General features: G+C 31.0%; 1 long non-coding RNA gene across 1 annotated transcript; it reads left to right on the top strand.

Moving 5' to 3' along the window:
• Nucleotides 1-9149: 9149 nt before the first annotated feature.
• Nucleotides 9150-10218, top strand: LOC107616863 (uncharacterized). The gene is made up of 2 exons (XR_001614674.3): nucleotides 9150-9409; nucleotides 9540-10218. It is a non-coding gene; the product is annotated as an uncharacterized LOC107616863 (long non-coding RNA).
• The last annotated feature ends 10373 nt before the right edge of the window (nucleotides 10219-20591 follow it).

Genomic DNA, 20591 nt, shown 5'->3' with positions numbered 1-20591 from the left:
ATAATCCTAGCAACAAGAATCGACAATCTCAGATAATAATTCCAAACACATTGAAAAGAGATCAAAACCTATCAATCTAATTAAATTATCCTAACCTAACCACCTAAAATCAACTACAATAGAAATTAATCTACTAAACTAATTACTAAAAGTAAACCAACTAATGAAATCAAAATTAACTAAGCAAAAATTAAATAGAGTAAAAAATAGATTCAATGAAAACCCCTGACCATCTAAAATCAACTAAAACAAAAATCAATCTAACTAAACTAATTATTAAAAAATAACTAACTAAATAAAATTAAGATTAATTAAGTAGAGATTAAATAGAATGAAAAACAGATTTAATGAAAACTTGGAATGTAAAATAATTAAAAGAGAGAAGACAGAAATGGACGGTTCGAGCAGCGGCGGCCTTTCCAGCGGCAACAAGGCAGCAGCAGCGGGAACAGAGAACAGAGAAGGGGGCGTTTCGAACAGCGACGACGTTCTTTCTAGCGGTGGCAGGGTAGGGCAACAATGGTGGTAGAGGCGGTTGGAACGGCGGGGGCGGCGACCTTTGCGAGAGAGAGAGAGAGAGAGAGAGAGAGAGAGAGAGAGAGAGAGAGAGAGAGAGAGATTAGAGAGGAAACCAATTTCAAAATGAAGGTGAAAAAGATTCGCGGTTCGAATCTAGGGCACGATTAATGCAACCTCCATCTTGCTCATTCATGGAGTTGTATTTAGTACCTCTAAGAAATATGATTATCCACCGTTAGTCAGTAATGTGGGTTGGTTTGGATTACTTAGTGTTGTGCGCCTAGGAGGATAGCGCGCTTTGGGATGCGGAGGAGCGAAGCAGCTCAAACGAATGTGAGAGGAGCGAAAAAAGCCCAGCTCCCTAACCTAATACGGAACCGGGTTCGGACCACAGGGAACCGTAGCATGGGAGGACGTCTAATACTTTTGCAGCCGCAAGGCTGGCTAATCGTACGCGGCTGGCTCGAATACACCAGGTTCTGGAAGGCACATGAGTCCGAACGCTATGTTGAATGTGCGACCGACACTATGTAGGTACCTGTGCAGGTGAGGCGTCAGTCGGTTCTAGAAATGGCGGCAACGGCGCGAGGAGTTAATAACCAGGCGTGCTGCAACCTAGGGATCACCAGGCAGCTCTTTCGCTCTATAGGGATCGGGGGGCATAGCACAATTCTTCTCGGAGGAGGGTTGGTTTGCCCGGGTGACTGATCCTGCCATAATGTACTCCTACCTACACGCACTGGCAACCGAAGTCGAGCATACATACCGTCAGATTTACCGGCAGATTAATCCGACGGTAACGTGGTATGTGTAATCAAAACACAATGTTTCATTAACAAGGTTCAGCGTCGGATTTACTCGTCGGTAAATCCGACGGTAACTAGTGGGCCAAAAATGATTTTTTTCCCTCCAAATTTTATCACCCATGTTATAATCGGAACATCAACTCTGACGATAATATTTTAGGATAACAAATTTATGGTCAAATCCGACAATAAATTCGACAAAAAACTCACCATTAATGTCCAACGCTAAAGTCAACGATGGTTCTCAATATTTTTCTTATAATGTGTGACAAGTCTATCATAATAAACAATACAAAATAGGATCCATCGTTAACAGAGATTAATTTGTGTCTCAAATATAATTATTTCCTTCATGGAGTCTGGAAATTTTCCATTCGTTATGGTTTTCTTCCTTCGGAAAATAATTAATCGCTGTGTGATTACAGAAAAATGCCTTTCAGAAAGGTGTTTGTATAATTGTATAGCGAATAGACAATAATAGAAACCCTCTACATTGTTGTGAAGTAATGTCTTTTGTTAGAATATAATTAGGATCAATTAAGATCAATTAGTATTATTTAGTATATCTAAATATTTAATATAGGAGATTACGTCTTTATTATTACGATTCTCTTAGTACCTATAAACTGGAGAAAGGATTTGTGCATCTATTCAAGTTGTCTATTCAAGTTGTATGGAATGATACAATATAAAAGGGTATTTATAGGTACTAAGAGAATTGTAATAATAAAGACGTAATCTCCTATATTAAATATTTAGATATACTAAATAATACTAATTGATCTTAATTGATCCTAATTATATTCTAACACCCCCCTCAAACTCAAGTGACAACTTGAGTTTGAAACATATTCAAAACAACGAAATAAAGAGGAAAAAAATTACATAAACTAATAAAACGGGTGCAGACGGAACTGCCGGAAGGAAACGCAGATGGAACTGCCGCTTGTCTGAAGGAAGCGCAGATGGAACTGCGTGCCGCTAGTCTGAAGGAAGCGCAGACGGAACTGCCGCTGTCTGAAGGAAGTGCAGACGAAACTCTTGGAAAGAAACGCAGACGGAACTGCCACAAAGAAACACAGACGAAACGCAGACGGAACTGCCACGAGAAAACGCAGACGTGATTGCCATAAGAGAAGATAAACGGAACTGCCACGAGAGAACGCAGACGGAACTGCCACGAGAGAACACAGACGGAACTGCCAAAAAAGAATGAAAACTATATGATTTCTTCATGAGAATAGGTAAGCAGCGGATGACAATTCAACTTGAAAAAACACAAGACAGAGAAAATAGGCTAGTTGGTGAGGTGAGAAAGCATCAAAGGAGTGACAAAAGGGAAAGAAGAATGGTATAGAAAAAAAAATGCAAGAACTACGGTGATTTCACCACAAGAAAAACAACCTATCCTCTTTAAGGAGGATACTATAGCTCTGATACTATGTTAGAAATAAGAGACTAAATCGGAGAAAGGATGGTATATTATTGAGTGTATTCAAGTTGTGTCTATTATGATACAATATAAAAGGATATTTATAGGTACTAAGAGAATCGTAATAATAAAGATGTAATCTCCTATATTAAATATTTAGATATACTAAATAATACTAATTGATCTTAATTGATCCTAATTATATTGTAACATCTTTAATTAATTCATTTGATACAATAATAAAGCATATTAATAAAATTCAATGTGAAAAGCCCTACGCAAACGACAATTTCTATGTCGCAAAAGGATTGGATATAGCATGGTTGTTATATCTGTAAACTTTGAATTTATAACATACATTTTTTCTCATTACTATATTTTAATTTCATGCACACAAGCTTAAGGCTCACGTAAAAAATAATAATTTAAAAAATGGTGAAACCCATTCCATGATTGATATATCATAAGAGAGTAATTTAATTTATATGCACAATAATTTAAATAATTAAAACCATAAAAATGTGGTGGAAAAACTAATGGATCGGACCAATGGGATTAAGATTGCGACTTGAGAGTTGAGAGCCATGCATGAATGACGGAAACGATGACCCAATGCACGTTACAAAGTCTCTTACGGTCAATTTCAATTATTTAGACCCCACACTAAAATGGCTATGGCTCATATTACTCCACCATATATATATAGATTTTTTTGAAAAGTACAGATAAACAATGAAAATATTAAACAATATAAATAATAGATATATTAGATGTTTATTTTATTAGTGTACAGATAATTATTTTAATATTAAAATTTAGAGAATTAATTTAGAGGTATAATGTATTTTTATTTGATTAATAGTTGTTTATATTGTTCAACAAAGTCATTATCTCCTGGCATTCTCGAGATTTTTTTCTATATGAGATGGAATCAGTGGATAACAATATCACTACAAAACCATTGATTGCAAGTGTCGCATGCATCTCGTGTCGCATTTAAAAAAATATCAGCTATAATGATATGTCTTCTTAACTCATAGTAGCTGTGTTGATTTAAAACATTAATTAATTAATTATACGAACTAAGTGAACGTGAGTGTTTTAATGAGTTCTTTAAACAAATATTATATTAAAATAAATTTAAAATGTTCATCAAATTGTCGAACGAGTTTAGCCAATATATAACTATATATAATAATCATTGAGAATGGGTTGGGGGAGAAATATTTTCCCAGTTTCCCCTCATACACAAAAGAGCTTATAGTTGTCGTTGTTGATTGGTTCTTATTAGGACTTCGGATATTAAATATTAATGGTTACTAGCATGTGAGATTAGTCCTTCTAATTAAGCAATTTTGGGTTGAAATTCTAAAAATATTGAAACAGTATTTCAGTGTTCTATTGAATTTATGAGTAATTATCGAAACAATTGTTAGTAAAAATATTTTAGTTACAACAAATTTTAATTATTAAATTATTTTTTAATATTTTTATTTTGTTAGACAAATTATACGTCACATTCTATTAAAAAATTTAGATAAATCATCACTACACTACATTATTACTTTTACGTAGACAAACAATTTAATATGGAAATTAATTTGTTTACGAAATAAAAATTTAAAAATTAATTTAATAATTAAATTATATTGTAGAATAATAGAATGTTGGAAAAATATCTTTAAAATTGACTCATGATATTAATATGTACTTATTTATTTTTAGATAATCAAATATATTTATTTCCTATTACATTTATATACAGTTATGTTATACATACAAATTTTTTTGGCTTACAAGTAATACAAGTTGGGTAAAATCCAACAAAAAGTACGCTCACCTATAAAAGCGTGTTAATACGCGCACTACTCAACAGTTTTCATAGCACACTTTGCGTTCCTCTTCTTCCTCCTTTTCTTCATTCTTCTTCTCATTCTTCTTTGCGTTTCTCCTCATTTTTCTTCACGTGTTTCATCTTCATCGTCGTTTTTTTATTACTGTTGTTGTTGCTACATTTTTTTCACTCCTCCTTTTTCTATTGATTTTGCAACATTATGTCTTCTTTGTTTGATTTTTTCTCCTAAGAAGAATTACAAGAAAACGAAATAAGAAGATGACGAAGAAGAAGAAGTAGAAGATAAAGAGGAGGAAGAGGAAGAGTTTTGAATTATGTATAACTTATCAAAATAAAAATACACCCAAAATTCTTAAAAATATACTCAAATATCTTCGTGTTACATCCAAATTTGTTGCAAATACAGAAAAATATTTTCTCTAATGCTGCACTTTATTTCTTCTTTTTTTTTTCTTTATTTCTTTCTTTCTTTTAGTTAAATGAATGTAAGTTCATCCTCTTCCAAATAATTTTACAGTATTGTGTGTTTCTTCTTCTTTTTTGTTTGATTTTTTTGTTTTTATTCTTGTTAAAAGAGTAAAACAAGAAGAAACTTGAGAAGGTAAAACAAAAAGAAAAAATATGAATAAAAGAAAAAAAAAAGAAGATGGTGATGATCATGATGATGATGATGATGAAAAAAAAAAAGAAGAAGCACAAGATAAGGAGGAGAAAGAAAAAGAGTTTTGAATTATGCAGAACTTATTAGAATAAAAATACACCCAAATATCTTCGTGTTACACCCAAATTTACTGTAAATACAAAAAAATATTTCCTCTAATGCTACAATTTTTCTTCTGAATTGAATCACACCTCAGTCACTTGATTGAATTCAAAACAATAAAAGGAGGAGAAGAAATTCCAATGAAAAAAGAAGGATGAAGAGGTGGTGTTAATGACGATGATAATAAAAAAGAAAAATAACGAAGAAGAACGTGCAAGAAGAAGAAGAGGAGGAAGAAAAAGAAGAAGAAGAACATGCAGTAACAACATGAAGCGCGTGAATATAAATGATTTGTAAAGACTTGTATGAGAAAAACGCTTGTGTGTGAAAAATAATTCATTTATATATTGAGTAATGCTAAGTAATCAATATTATAGTTGTTATAATATATTATGATTAATTAGTATTCGTTAAAATTATTTATTAGATCTGAATATTTATTATATATAGAATATTATATTTTTATTATTTCGACCCTCTTAGCACTTATAAATATCTTTTTATATTGTATCATTTTATACAACTTCAATACATACAAATCTTTTTTTACTATATTCTTTTTTACTGTTTCTAACATTATATTAGAGACCTGGTATCCTCCTTGAAGATGATAGGTTATTTTTTCTTCAGGTGAAATTATCGTTTTTTTTTTTTAACTTTTTCTCTATACCGTTTTTCCTTATCTTTTGTCACTCATTTGATACTTTTTCACCTCACTTATTAGCCTACCATCTCTGTCTTGTATCTTTTCGAGTCTAAAAAATGAAACACCACTATCATCCGCTGCTTACCTATTCTTATGGAAAAACCATAAATTTTTTGTCACCTTTTAGCAGTCCGTCATCCTCTGACATTTTACCATCTCGTCGTAGTTTACCACTTTTCGGTAGTTTTCGGACAGTTCGGCATCCTTTTAGCAATTTTTTTAGCGCTTTTCTTGTGGTAGTTTCGTTTGTGCTTCCTTACAACAGCTTTGTCTGCGCTTTCCTTGCGGCAACTTCATCTGTGCTTTTCTTGCGACAGTTTCGTCTATGCTTTTCTTGTAGCAATTTCTGCGTTTTTCTTGCACCAGTTCTGTCTGCGTTTTTTTGCAGTAGTTCCGTCTGTGCTTCCTTGCGGCAGTTCCGTTTGCGCTTTCTTGAGACAGTTCCGTCTGCACTTCCTTGCGGTAGTTCCGTCTGCGTTTTCTTACAGCAGTTTCGTCTGCACTTCTTTTCAACAATTCCATTAGCACCCATTTTATCCGTTTATACAATTTTTTTTATCTCATTGTTTTAAATAAGTTTCAAACTCAAGTTATCACTTGAGTTTAGATGTTAAAATATATTATGATCAATTAGCATTCATTAGAATTATTTAATATATTTAAATATTTTTTATAAGATACTTTATTATTTCAATTTTTTTAACATCTATAAATACTTTTTTATATTATTTCATTTCATACTACTTAAATACATACAAATATTTTTTTCTCTTATCTTTTTAACAATAGTAACTAATTTCAGCAAACACTATTGTTATAGCAGATTCCTAAACAAACTCAATATGCAGCACACTAAAAATAAAATTTTATTGAGTTTGTTTTTTTAATTTTTTAATTAAATTTTAAATATTTTTATTTTAAGAGAGTCAAATATTTTTTTTCTTCATATTTGAAGAGAGTCAAATTTATTTCTTTTGTTGCAGTGATATTGACTCCTAAAATTTTTTATTATATATTTTATGTTTACGAATACTCATATACTAATTAATAATCAAACGTGATCAAATAGACTATTATTATTATTATTATTATTTCTAAATAGAAGAAATAAGTGTAAATCCAATAATGTGACATTGATAGATTAATAATGATTTGTGATGGAAGTTTTCTATAAAAAGGGAAGCAGCTCTCAAAATATTCATCAACCACATACAATTCTCTATCTTCACTTCTTCACTCTCACTCTCTCTTTCGAGTTTCAACCATGTTTGGAGCAGCGTCTAAACTCGCTTCTGCCGCCGCCAACACTGTCACCGATGCAGCAGAAGCCGTTGGCCACGCCGGATATGAAGTTGGAGCCGATGCTTCAGGCGTCGTCTCCGGCGCAGCAAAAACCGTAGGTCATGCCGGATACGAACTCGGAGCCGATGCTTCCGGCGTCGTGGCCGGAGGTGCAAAAGCTGTGGGCAACGCCGGATACGAAGTCGGAGCAGATGTCTCAGGCGTGGTCGCCGGCGGAGCCAAAACCGTAGGCAACGCAGGATATGAAGCCGGAAAAGTAGTGTCAGGCGTGGTGGCCGGCGGGGCAAAAGCGGTAGGGCACGCTGGATACGAAGTGGGAGCGGATGTTTCGGGCGTGGTGGCCGGCGGAGCCAAAGCTGTAGGGCAAGCAGGATATGAAGTTGGAAGAAGAGTGACAGACGCGGTTACCGGCGGTGACAAAACCGATTAATTATTTGATTAAGCATGGATATGGATTTCGATAATAATCCTACTATGTTTGGTGGAAAATTTCAGTATTGTGTTAATTATTAAGTGTGTGCTTATCTCTGTAATAAGTTTGCTCTATGTTCATCCATAATTAATAAGATCCTATATATTCAATGGCTTTATTATTATGATGATGATGACGACCACAATGAAACTAGTCACGTATGTATGTAATTGCTAAGTTGTTCTTTTACATCTTTCTCTCTCTTCTTCTTCTTTTCTTCCATTTTAGGCTTTCTATATAAGTTTGAAACTTTGGATAGGCGAGTTTAATTATTTTTTTCCCTTTTTAACATGTATTATTTATCAATCAGCTATTAAAATAGTTATTAGAATAAAATACACATTAAAATTAAAATATATTATACATATATTTTATACAAAATAAATTATGACTAATTTTAATAACTAATTTTAAAGTTGCAAAATAAAATTTTTTATCATTTATATCATATTTATCGAATATAATCCATTCCGACCTAATCGATCAGACTGAAAATTCGGTCACCAGCTCATTATTCGGGTTGAGTAATCATTTGAACCAGTTAAATAATTAATCTAGTTAAACATAATCAAACTCAATAAAATTCAATCAAATTCATTCAAATCGGTTTAAACTAATCCGGTCAAACTTATTCAAACCTACTTGAGCTAAAAAAAATTAATTTCTATACATATTTTTATTAAATATATTATATAAAATTAAATTATATTTATAAATTAAAAAAATAATATTTTATTAAAAACAATATATTTTATATTTTTATTATTGTTATTTTTTATTTTTTCTATAAACACTTAAAGAATATAATAAATATAAGTTTATAAATACTTGAAGAGTATAATAATTATAAACTAATTGATGAATTATTAAAATTTAAAATAATAATAAATTGAATATAAAATAAAATTAAAAAAATATTTATTATAAAAATAAAAAATAAAATAAAATTTTATATAATTATTTAATTATAATCAGATTAACTGATTCAATCTGTAATTTATTGGTTAAATTAATGACTCAATAATTTAATAGTTTGATTGGTTGGATCTTGATCATTATGATTTATACTGGATGATTAATGATTAATAAAAAAATAATCAAAAGAAATATAAATAAATAAATAGAGAGTAATTGAGAGAGAGAGAGAAAACAATTAAGTAGAAAATAGTTAAAGAAAAAAAATGGAGCATATGTTGTGTGCTGTGAAATTGTGGTGCATTATGCCTTTGGCTAATTTTTGTTATATTAATTTATTTTTTTTTATTATGAAGGGGCCTAAAGCGTAAAGCCTAAAAAAAAATTAAACTAAGTATTTAATATTCTAGTAAAAATAATATCTTTTATCTGCATCTAAGAAAGGAGCAAGAAAAGGAGTAGTAGTAGAAAAACGGTGGATCCCCAGCCTGAGGCCATGGGCATGCTTTGTAAGCGCGTTGGCCCTGAAATTGGCCTCCTTCCAGTTCTGGAATCGCTTGTAATTTTTTGATGGCTCAGATGAGTGTGGTACAATCATGGAGGGTGTTCGAGCTATTCTGCAGTAATTTCACTGCACAGGTAGAGTCTGTCTCTCCATCTTTACCTTGGTGAAACCCATTTCGATTGCAATTTTGAGATTTATATAGATTGCCCAAAGTTCTGCAACTGTGATTGTCACTTTTTCAATGTTCATTATAAATTCTGCCAGGATTATGCCATTCGAGTCTCTGATTAAATCGCCACAAGAGCCGGAATTCCTATCCTAAAGGATCGAACCATCGTTTATTTTGCACCAGCTTTCCTCCGACGGAGTTCACCCAACCAGAATTGAGTACGACACTTGTAAGGTTCTTGAGTTCTTTTCCGTAAGTTCCAGAACTTCTTGGTAATTTCTAGTTAATTATACCCCTAATCTCAGGAATAACTAGCTGGTATGGAGTGTTTTTCTATTTGAAAATTAATTTCATTTCTCCTTTTCTAAATAAGATTGCAAGTGGTAAGAAAGAAAGTGGGTCATGAAGTTCCATTATTATTGGTTCGAGAGACTTTGTTTAGGTTTTTGTGAAGCCATTCTTGGAAGGTTTGGTTGAAAAACTGGTCCTGAAGATCTCTATTATTTGAGCTGCTAATCCAGATATTTCGGACAAAAGGACAATTCCTCAGCACATAAAGCAAGCTTTCTTTCTGAGTAATGTATCTCGGACAACTCCCGTTATCGATAAGACCTCTATTTGTTCTCTTAATATTTGTTAGCAAAGCATTATGACATAGGTATGCAAATCTTATATAGATGATTTTGACTATAATGAAATGTTGTAATATATATGTATGTTAGTTGTTTACGAAAAATTAATTGGTTAATAGAATAATACTACATTATCAGTAAATATTATTATTTTTGGTAAATATTTGATTAGCAATAATTTATATTTATATTTACAAATTTTTTTTATACACAAAAAATATATAATTTATATCTATATTTACTAGAATTTTATCTCGTAATTCAACCTAATTACTATAATTACCCAACAACGGACTCTTTCACCTCTCTTTTTATGACTTTGAAAGCTCAATTTATGTAGTTAAGGTAGTTAAGTATTTTTTATATTTAAGGTTGTTCTAGTCTTGTCTTCTTACATAAATTAATACTATTTATATTCATATTTTTAAAAATTTATATATATAAATTAGTAAAATTTATTTATTATAGTCAATTTAATATTTATACTGATCAAATAAAAATCAAAATTAATTACTAAAAATAACTAATTTCTAACTCCTAAGAGTTTCTCTAATTAATAATCTTATTAGACGTGGATACTTGTTAAGCAATTCAGTTAAAGTCTTCAAGCTAAGATATCAAATATTTCATAATTGTTAATTATTATTTCGACACCAATATATTTTTATGTAAATAGTTATATTAGAACTTAAAATGACATGTATGTTTTTGTTTTTGTATCCTGACGACAAACAGGAGTATTTGATGGCCAAATATGAGTCTGATGTGAGTCTATTTTACATAGGTAACGTTTGTGATGGGCAAATAAATCTGATGGATATAGTGGTTAAGATATAATTTCTAATGAGTCTTTAATACGTGGCAATAATGAGTTCACAAAAAGAACACTTTGATCTCGATAAATTGGTCTGACCCTAACAATGATACACGGTAAAATTTTTAAGCTCAGTAAATAAGAGTAACTAAAGATTTTTAACATATTAACAAGGTGTACACAAATTTAAATTTGTAAAAATTTCTAACATCCAAATTGGAACCAAGAAATTAATGAAAGATGATAAAATTTTTCAAAGTTAGTAGCCGTAACAACAACAATAATATAAATTTATTAGGTATTGTGAAAAGTTGGTTCTTGAATAAAAATAAATTATACAAAGGAAACAGAGGACTATTATTTTGTGCAGCAAGAAAGACTTTAAAATTTAGTGTATCAGTAATATTTTTTTTTTAGTATATCCTTCTACTAGAGGTGTACTATATATATATATATATATATATATATATATATATATAGACAAACTATAACAGAGATCCCAAGAGTGGAAATAGTTAATTTACACTCTAATAGTACATCAAGAACCATCACAAGAATTAGGAATTAGTTATTTCAGTTACTGATGCATGATGGTTCTCTATAGCCCCTCAAACTCATAGTGGATTGAGGAACCACTCTGAGTTTGTTCTTAAATTTCTCAAAGGAGGCTGTGGATAGTGGTTTAGTGAGCACATCAGCAATTTGAGAATCAGCTAGGATATGAATCACATGTAATTGCTCTTTAGACACCCAATCTTGAACAAAATGCAAATCGACCTCAAAATGCTTGCTTCGACTATGAAGAATTGGATTGGCAGAAAGCATCACAGTACTGAGATTGTCACAATACACAGTGGGTGCAATATGTTGAGGAATCCCAAGTTCTTGTAGCAACTTAAGAACCCATAATATTTCAGCTCTAGCAAGGCATCTAAATTCGGCTTCTGTGGACGAACGACTCACTGCCGTTTGCTTACGACTACACCAAAATACCGGATTACAGCCAAGAAAGACGCAATATCCACTGGTGGACATGCGTTCTTCAATGTCACTCGCCCAATCTGCATCCGCAAAGACAAGAACACGAAGATCAGTAGATTTTTGAAAACATAATCTATGATGATACGTACTTGAAAGATAACGGAGGATCCTTTTCAAGGCTATCCAGTGATGTTGCTTGGGATTTTTCATGAACTGACTAACGCAATTCACAGAGAAGGATATTTTTGGATGAATTAAGGTTGCATATTGCAACCCTCCAACAAGAGATCTATAGAGAGTTGGGTTTTCATATGGTTCAGACCTGTCCGAAATCAATTTGAGAGAGGAGAGCATAGGAGTAGGGACAGGCTTGGAGCTAGAAAGACCTGCACGTCTTAACAGATCAAGAATATATTTTGATTGTGAAATGTGAAGTTCACCGGTGCCAAGCATATTAAATTCTAAACCAAGAAAATAATTCAAACCACCTAAGTCTTTAAGAGAAAATTTAGAATTCAAGTCAGTGATTAGAGCATCAATTTCAGTCTTGTTGTTACCAATTATAACAATATCATCCACATAGGCGAGTAAATAAATAGTAGAATGTTTAGTATGTCGAACAAATAAGGAGGTATCAGCTTTGGTATTAGAAAAACTATAAGTGAAGAGAGCAGAACTAAGTTTAGCAAACCAAGGAGCTTGCTTAAGGCCATAAATGGCTTTATCAAGCTTGCACACTAATGAAGGGTTGCTGGACACAAAGCCAGGGGGTTGTAACATGAAAACATCCTCAGTTAAATCACCATTCAAGAAGGCGTTGTTAAAGTCAAATTGGCGAAGTGGCCAACCATATGTAACAACAAGGGAGAGAACAATTCGAATTGTAGAAGGACGAATCACAAGACTATAAATTTGATTAAAATCAATCTTTTCAACCTGATGACACCCTTTGGCAACCAAGCGTGCTTTATATTTTTTGATACTATTATCAGGACCCCTTTTAACAGTATAGACCCATTTACATCCAATAATAGTAGAATTGGAAGGAGGGTCAATGAGATGCCATGTATGATTCTTGATCAAAGCATCATATTCCTCAATCATGGCTTGGTGCCAATGAGCAGAGGATAAAGCCTGAGAAAGAGTCTTGGGAGGATATTGAGTGAGATCAATGTTAGAGACAGCAGCTAAAACTTTTGGTTTATGAACACCAGATTTAGATTTGGTAACCATACTATGTGTATTAGACGATTTCGGGGTAGGTGAAAAAGTAAGAATAGGAACCTTGGGTAACTGAATTTCAAGACCAGATATAGGTATAGAAACAGGAGGAGCATGCTGATTCGAGGAAGTAGAGGGGACAAAATTAATGATAGGTAATTGGGATGAACTCAATTCATTGATATTAGAAGTGGACGCAGGATGAAGAACATTATATGTGTTAAGCGTATTAGTATTAAGATTAGAATTAGAAATAGAAGTGGAGTCAGTTGTGATAGGAGATGAATTAGAATTGAGAACAAGAGGTATATGAGGCACAGAGGTAACAATATGAGACAAAGAAGAAATACCAGATGTAGCAGAAGAATTAGATGAAAAGAAAATTGAAGATGGAAATAATTTTTCATCAAAAATAACATTTCTTACAATTAGAATTTTTCCTTCACGAGTAAGACATTTGAAGCCTTTGGATTGAGGAGCATAGCCAAAGAAATATACTGTTGAGATCTAAAATCTAGTTTATGATGATTAAAAGGTCTGGTGTTGGGGTAGCATGCACAACCAAAAACCTTGAGCATGGCATAGTTGGGTTTAATGTTATGAAGCTTCTCAAAAGGTGATTTAAAATCTAAGACTTTAGTTAGTAGCCGATTTATGAGGAAAGCAGCTGTAAGAAAAGCATCTTTCCAATAGAGAAGAGGCAATTGAGCAGTAGCTAAGAGAGTTAAACCCATCTCGGTCACATGTCTGTGTTTGCGTTCAACAATTCCTTGTTGTTGATGCGTGTAAGGACAAGAGAGGCGATGAACAATACCCTGAGTTTGTAAGAATGTCCTAAATGTGCTAGAAATTAAAGGAATTCTTTGCCATTATCAGTTTGAATGGCTTTGAGAGAATGGCCAGTTTGCCTTTCTATCAATACTTTATACTGCTGAAAAATAGAGAAAACTTGAGACTTGGACTGCATCAAATATAAACAAGTATAACATGTAAAAGCATCAACAAAGCTCACATAATAACGAAACCCGGACCTAGAAACTGATGGAGCAGGACCCCAAATGTCAATAAACACAAGTTGTAAAGGAGAAGTGTATTCAGTTTGAGAAAGGAGAAAGGAGAGAGCATGCATTTTTGCCATACAATAATGATCACAAACAAAGGAATCTGAATCAGTAGCTGAATTTTGATTAATAGAAATATTACATTGTTTAAGGACACTTTTTACAATAGAGTTAGAAGGATGTCTTAGCCTTCTATGCCACAAAGCAAGATTGAGATTATAAGAAGCTAACAAAATATGAATAGAATTAATATCATATAATGGTGTTGGCACACACAAATTATCAAAGGAATATAGTCCATGTCTAATAATTCCTTGAAGAAGTGTTTGCTTGTGGACCTGAGATTTAACAAAATAATGAAAAGGGTGAAATTAAAAAAAAACATTGTTATCTAAACAAAATTTTGATATACTGATATGATTCTTTACAATTTTAGGAATGTGTAAAACATTTTTAAGAGCAAAAAGATGATTATTATGAGGGTTAAGCAAAGAAGAAGAACCAGTGTGTTTGATAGAGATACCAGATCCATTGGCTATATATAGTTGATCAGGCCCAGTATATTCAGCTGAAGATATAAGGTTGGCAGAATCATGTGTGAGGTGATGGCTTGCACCGATGTCAGGGTACCATGCAGTGTCAGCAGCAGAAGAGGTGGAAGTGAGGTAAGACTGTGGCTGGTAAAAGGAGGAGGAAGGAGGAGGTGGTGGATTGGATGAACCAGCATTGGCTGAATTTGAAGAGTATCCATTATATACTTGATCAAATCGATAGAAGCAGTGTAAAGCGGAATGGCCTGGACGATTACACACTTGATAATAAAGACGATTTGTTGATTGCCATGAATTTCTTCCACCGCGTGCAAATCTTCCACCACGAGCACCTCTTCGTCCTCCAGAGGTTCTTCCAGCAAATTTTGGATTGGAAAAATTTGATTGAGATAACTGAGCTTGTGCTAATTCAATGGAAAGTTGTTTGAACTTTTCAAGCGTTTCTTCGTGAGAAATAAGAAGAGTTTCAACCTCTCCAATGGTAAAGAGTTCAGGTTTGGTTTGAACTCTTCAGGAAGGCCATCACATATGGCTTATATATGTGTTTCATTCATAACATCATACCCAAGGACAGTGAAAGAGTCAACAAGTTTCTTGATGGTAGCAAGATACTGGTTGATGGTGAGAGAGCTCTTCTTGACATTCTTGAGCTGAGTTCTTAATTGCTTGATTTTTGATTTGGTGGTTTTAGCAAATGTTTGATGGAGTTTGTCCCAAATTTGAATAGCATATTTGCAATGTACAATTTGGTTCTTGAACGAGCCATCAACAGATGCAAAAAACCAAGAACAAAGATTAGAATCATGTTGCATTCATTCAGTGTACGTACTTGAGATGGTACTGGCAGCTTTTTCAGCATCAGAGGCATGCTTTGGAGGTTCTTTCCCTTCAATAATGTGATCTTCCAAATTCTGGCCCTTAAGTGTGAAGAGAGCTTATTGTTTCCATGTCACAAAATTGGTGTCATCCAATTTATCTATAATGGGATTGAGTGTATATTTGTTATTGTTGGTTATAGAAGCAGGAACCATGAGCGTCATGAATCCAAGATTCAAGCTCTTGATACCATGTGCAAAGTTGGTTCTTCAATGAAAATGAATTATGTAGAGGAAATAGAGGACGATTATTTTGTGCAACAAGAAATGCTTTAAAACTTAGTGTACCAGTAATATTTCTTTTCTAGTATATCCTTCTACTAAAGGTGTACTATATATATATATATATATATATATATATATATATATATAGACTAACTATAACAGACCCAAGTAAGAGTGAAAATAGTTAATTTACACTCTAATAATACATTAAAAATCATCACAAAAATTAAAAATTAATTATTTCAATTACTGATGCAGGATGGTCTTTTACAAATATGAATATATAAAAAATTTATGATAAATATGAGCTATAATAAAAATAATAAGTTAGTCTTTTAAAGATTAAGATGACAAAGCAAAATATATATATATATATATATATATATATAATTTCTTTTTAATAAAATTTCATTCTTTCATATTTTCTTATGCATTTTTCGTAAATAAATATTTAAATTTTCTAACTTATTTGTATAACCACATACAACAATAGTTGAATGATTTTTTCAGCTATAAAAATTATTAAAATAAAATTTTAAAATAAAAAAATAAATTTTTAACAAATTATATAATTATATATATTAAAAAAATTATTTTAAAATTTACTTCAAATATAATATCAGGTGATTTTATTTTTACGAAGAGTAATGCTAAGTAATAATTTTTTTTTCAATTAACATTAACTAATTTTTTTAAAATTAATTTTTTTATTTTAAATATAGACCCTAAATTATAAATTATTAATTCTAAATTATAAACCTAAACTTTAAAATTGATTAATATTGACTAACTAACCATTAATTCTTTATACTTTTTTCTTCTATAAAACATGGTCTAGTAATTCCAAAAACACTAAAATTTATGTCGTTGAATAGCTTTTAAATAATGTAATTATTAACTTGACATGCATATTAAAAATTATATTTTATTAATTTTGTTATATTATATTATATTTTTTTTGTGTTTAATTTAATTTTATCTTATAAAATTTCTAACTTTGCCACTACTTAATGCAGTCGTGCAGGACACAAATTTTTTGTTTCAAGAGATGGGGTTACATCCCAAAAAAAAAAAAAAATTAAAGAATAAATAGTTATTTTAGTAATTAAAAACTTCAATTTTGATAAAACAGATTTTAACCTTTATTTCAATTTTCAGTTTTGATAAAATATTCTAAACATCTAAATGTGAATAAAGCATCTCCAGAGGATTTGCGGTGCAGGAAATCCCAGGATCCTGATGATGGCCATTTTTGGCAAGCATATTAGCATATATAGAAATTAGCCTGTGCTTGGTCATGAGAGTAACATAAGTCATCAGAGAACAAAACATGAAAAACAAAAATACAACATTAATATTATTGTATTTTATTTAATAATAAATTATTAAATTAGGTTTAAAAAAGAACAAATTATAAAACTCTAAATCATAATTGTTAAGACCGAATCCACAATCAAATTATGTTATTGTATTTTATTCAATAATTCATTAATTCAACCGATAGTAATTCAACCGATTAATCCGGTTATTATTATTAAATAATTATATAAAATTTTAATATTTTTGTCTTTTCAATAAATATTTTTTAATTTTATTTTTATACCAAACTACTATTTTTTAAAATTTTAATAATTAATTAATTATTATATACATATTATATTGTTATATATTATGTGCAATTATTGAAAAAATAACATTAATAAATATTATATAATCATAAAAAATTTGTGTTATAATTAATAAAAATATTTTTTATTTTTTGGTAGGTGTTTAACAAAATTTATATTTATAATCATAATTATTTACAATTAAAAAATATAATTAATTTAAAAATAAGTGTGTATAAAATTAAAATAATATAAAGCAATTTAATTGTATTTTTTTGAGTTAAACCTCAAAGTGGTCTTTGAAATTCGTAAAATGCATCAATTTCGTCCCTAACTTCTTAATTCACTATTTATGTCTCCGAGATTGTAAAAATTGTACTTAATTAGTTGATTCCTTGTCTAATTTCTGGCCAATTGACTTGCTGTCGGTACTACCATGACACTGACCTGGCAAATGATTGCCACGATGGACAACATGAAACGTTGTCGTGTTGATTTTGGCACTAAAGCCCCAATAGAATGACGCCATTTCAATATTAAGAGAGTTAACTCGTTCAAACCCTCTCCCAAAGCAAAGTGATCACTTCGTCTTCTTTATCTTCTTCGAATGTAAAATACTCTGTGCTCAAAATCCCAATGTCTTTGAGTGTTCATTATAGTTATTGTGGTGAAATAATTTAGAATTTGTTGAAACCCTACTCATTGTTGGCGACCGAAATCGTTGAGGAAAGGAGGAAGGCTTCTTCGCAAGATCCAATACAACTTGCAAATCAATTCCCATAGAATCAAATCCTAGCTGTTCCTCAGAGAGACTCACACTTTGCTCCACCACCACCTGTTCAACCTCAGGAGGCTCCAAATTAGCAGTACCAAGTACCTCCAACGCTTCCTCAATCGGAGGCACCCCACATCAATAGTATCAGCATAGTCTTCATTCCTAGTTCTCTCAACCAGCACCTGATCTACCTCAATAGCAGCTAGAACCTCATTTATACTTTAACAGGCGCCATCAATTTTGCCTGTAAATCTACTATAAGTTCAATTTTCACTTGAATATCATATTGAGGAAACACCTTCTGTTCTTTCTCAAAATTATCCATCTAGTCTCCACCAGCTATTGTCTCAGCTATCTAATGGGCCTCCGTCTACACAACAGTACTATAGCGCACCAATCGATGCGTATGAACTACCATCAAGTAGGCCTATCCAAATTATTTTTCTAAATATGGTATATTATCGGCTCCTACTGAATCGTATCACTATGGTGGATCATCACAATATGACGACACTTATGCACTTAAGCTACAACAAATGGAGATGATGAACAAATAGAGGTGATAAAGAAGAAGTAGAACATGGTGAATAGCTATTTCAATTAAGGTTAAAAAGGGGATAAGTGACCAAACTGAGTCAAATAGTTTCAATTGTTATCTCGTGTAACTGTTAGATACTCCAGTATGGCACGTTAGTGCCATGTCACTGTCGGTAGCAAGTCAATTGGCCAGAAATTAGACAAAGAATCAATTAAGTGCATTTTTTCAATTTTGGAGACATAAATAATGCAATTGAAAAGTCCGGTACAAAATCGATGCATTTCGCGAATCTCAAAGACGATTTTGGAGTTTAACTCACATTTTTGTTATATATCAATTGAATAGTATATTTATTACTAAAAAGTATCATAGCTTGATGGCAAGCTAAACACTTTGCAATTTGGAGACCATGAGTTTAAACCATATTTTTTAAAATTTTAGAAATTTTCTTATTGGCCGGTTTAGACTGGTTTTCGTTGGATTTTTACCGGTTTACACTGGTTTCTCATTGATTTTGACTGGTCATGACAATTTTCAATCTTAAATAGTTTGGCGATTTTTCGGTTGAACCGGTCAATTTGGTTCGATTTTTATAATTATAATATAATTTATTCTAATTTTTTTCATATAAAAAATTTAGAAAAAATATAATGATAAAATATAAGTATAAAAATTAATGAAAATAATAAAAAAATAAAAAAATTGTATCGTTCATTAATATTTTTGTATAAAAAAGATATAAAATATATTAATTTAATATCTCTGAATATAATATCTATACTCATATTTCACCTGCTAAATATAATTTTATTTTTGTCTATATCAATATCCCATATTTATAAACAAACACAATGGTACCTCATCATATCTTTGATTGCCGATTTAAAGAGGCGTCTCTATATAGTGTTTCACCAAACAATAAATTTTGTATAAATACTTAAAGGAGAATTATAGTGTACAGATTTTAGTTTACAGATATTCCCATCACATAACTCTTTTTGCAACACGTGTACTATTTTATCTTTATGTTAGGGAAGCAATTTGGCTAGCTTCAGTGACCTAGAAAGTTGGTGACTTGGCTTGCTTAGACACAATAAAGAAGAAGCCATTTATGTTGCATTGGACCTCTTTTTATATATAAGGTGGTCTTTGACTCTCTTAATTTTTTTTTTAATCCTTAATGAGTCCTGCAAGAAAAATAAAAAAAGAATTTTAAACTTTTAATACCAATAATAAAATTAATTTGCTAAGACAAAAAAATATTAATTAGCTAAAATATGAATTTAATTTTAATTGATATAATTATTTTTTATAAAAATTATGGCATATGTACTTTTTAATTGATGGAAAAATTGATAATTAATTCTATATAATATATATATTAAAGAGGACTTTTTTCTTGTATAATTCAAAAATGAAAAAAGAGTTACATAACTTTCTTTAATTCATTTATAAACTAATATTTTATGAGAAATTTTTGGGAACTAGCAACTTTTAATAATTTTGGTCATTATTTAGTCAGCATAAATATTAAATTATTTTAACAAATAAATTTTATTAATTTATGTATGCAAATTCTAAAAAATATAGGTACAAACTGTATTGATTTATGTATGTAAAATTCTAGTAAATATAAATACAAATTATATGCTTTTATGTGTAAAACGTCTGTAAATATAGATATAAATTTTTGTTATAAAAAAATAATCATATTTGTTAGAGGCTATGTAGTATTGCTCATATTCTAATTCAACTTACAATTTCTCTATCCATAATTCAGTATCCCTTTTAATTACTTGCAAATTTATTCATTCATTTATTTATAATATGCCATATATATATATATATATATATATATATATATATA

Source organism: Arachis ipaensis, chromosome B9 (genome assembly GCF_059453495.1).
Source record: "Arachis ipaensis isolate K30076 ecotype BB chromosome B9, ASM5945349v1, whole genome shotgun sequence".
Classification (NCBI taxonomy): domain Eukaryota; kingdom Viridiplantae; phylum Streptophyta; class Magnoliopsida; order Fabales; family Fabaceae; genus Arachis; species Arachis ipaensis.
Note: the sequence above shows the minus strand (reverse complement) of the source record. Positions and strands in the feature narration are given on the sequence as shown.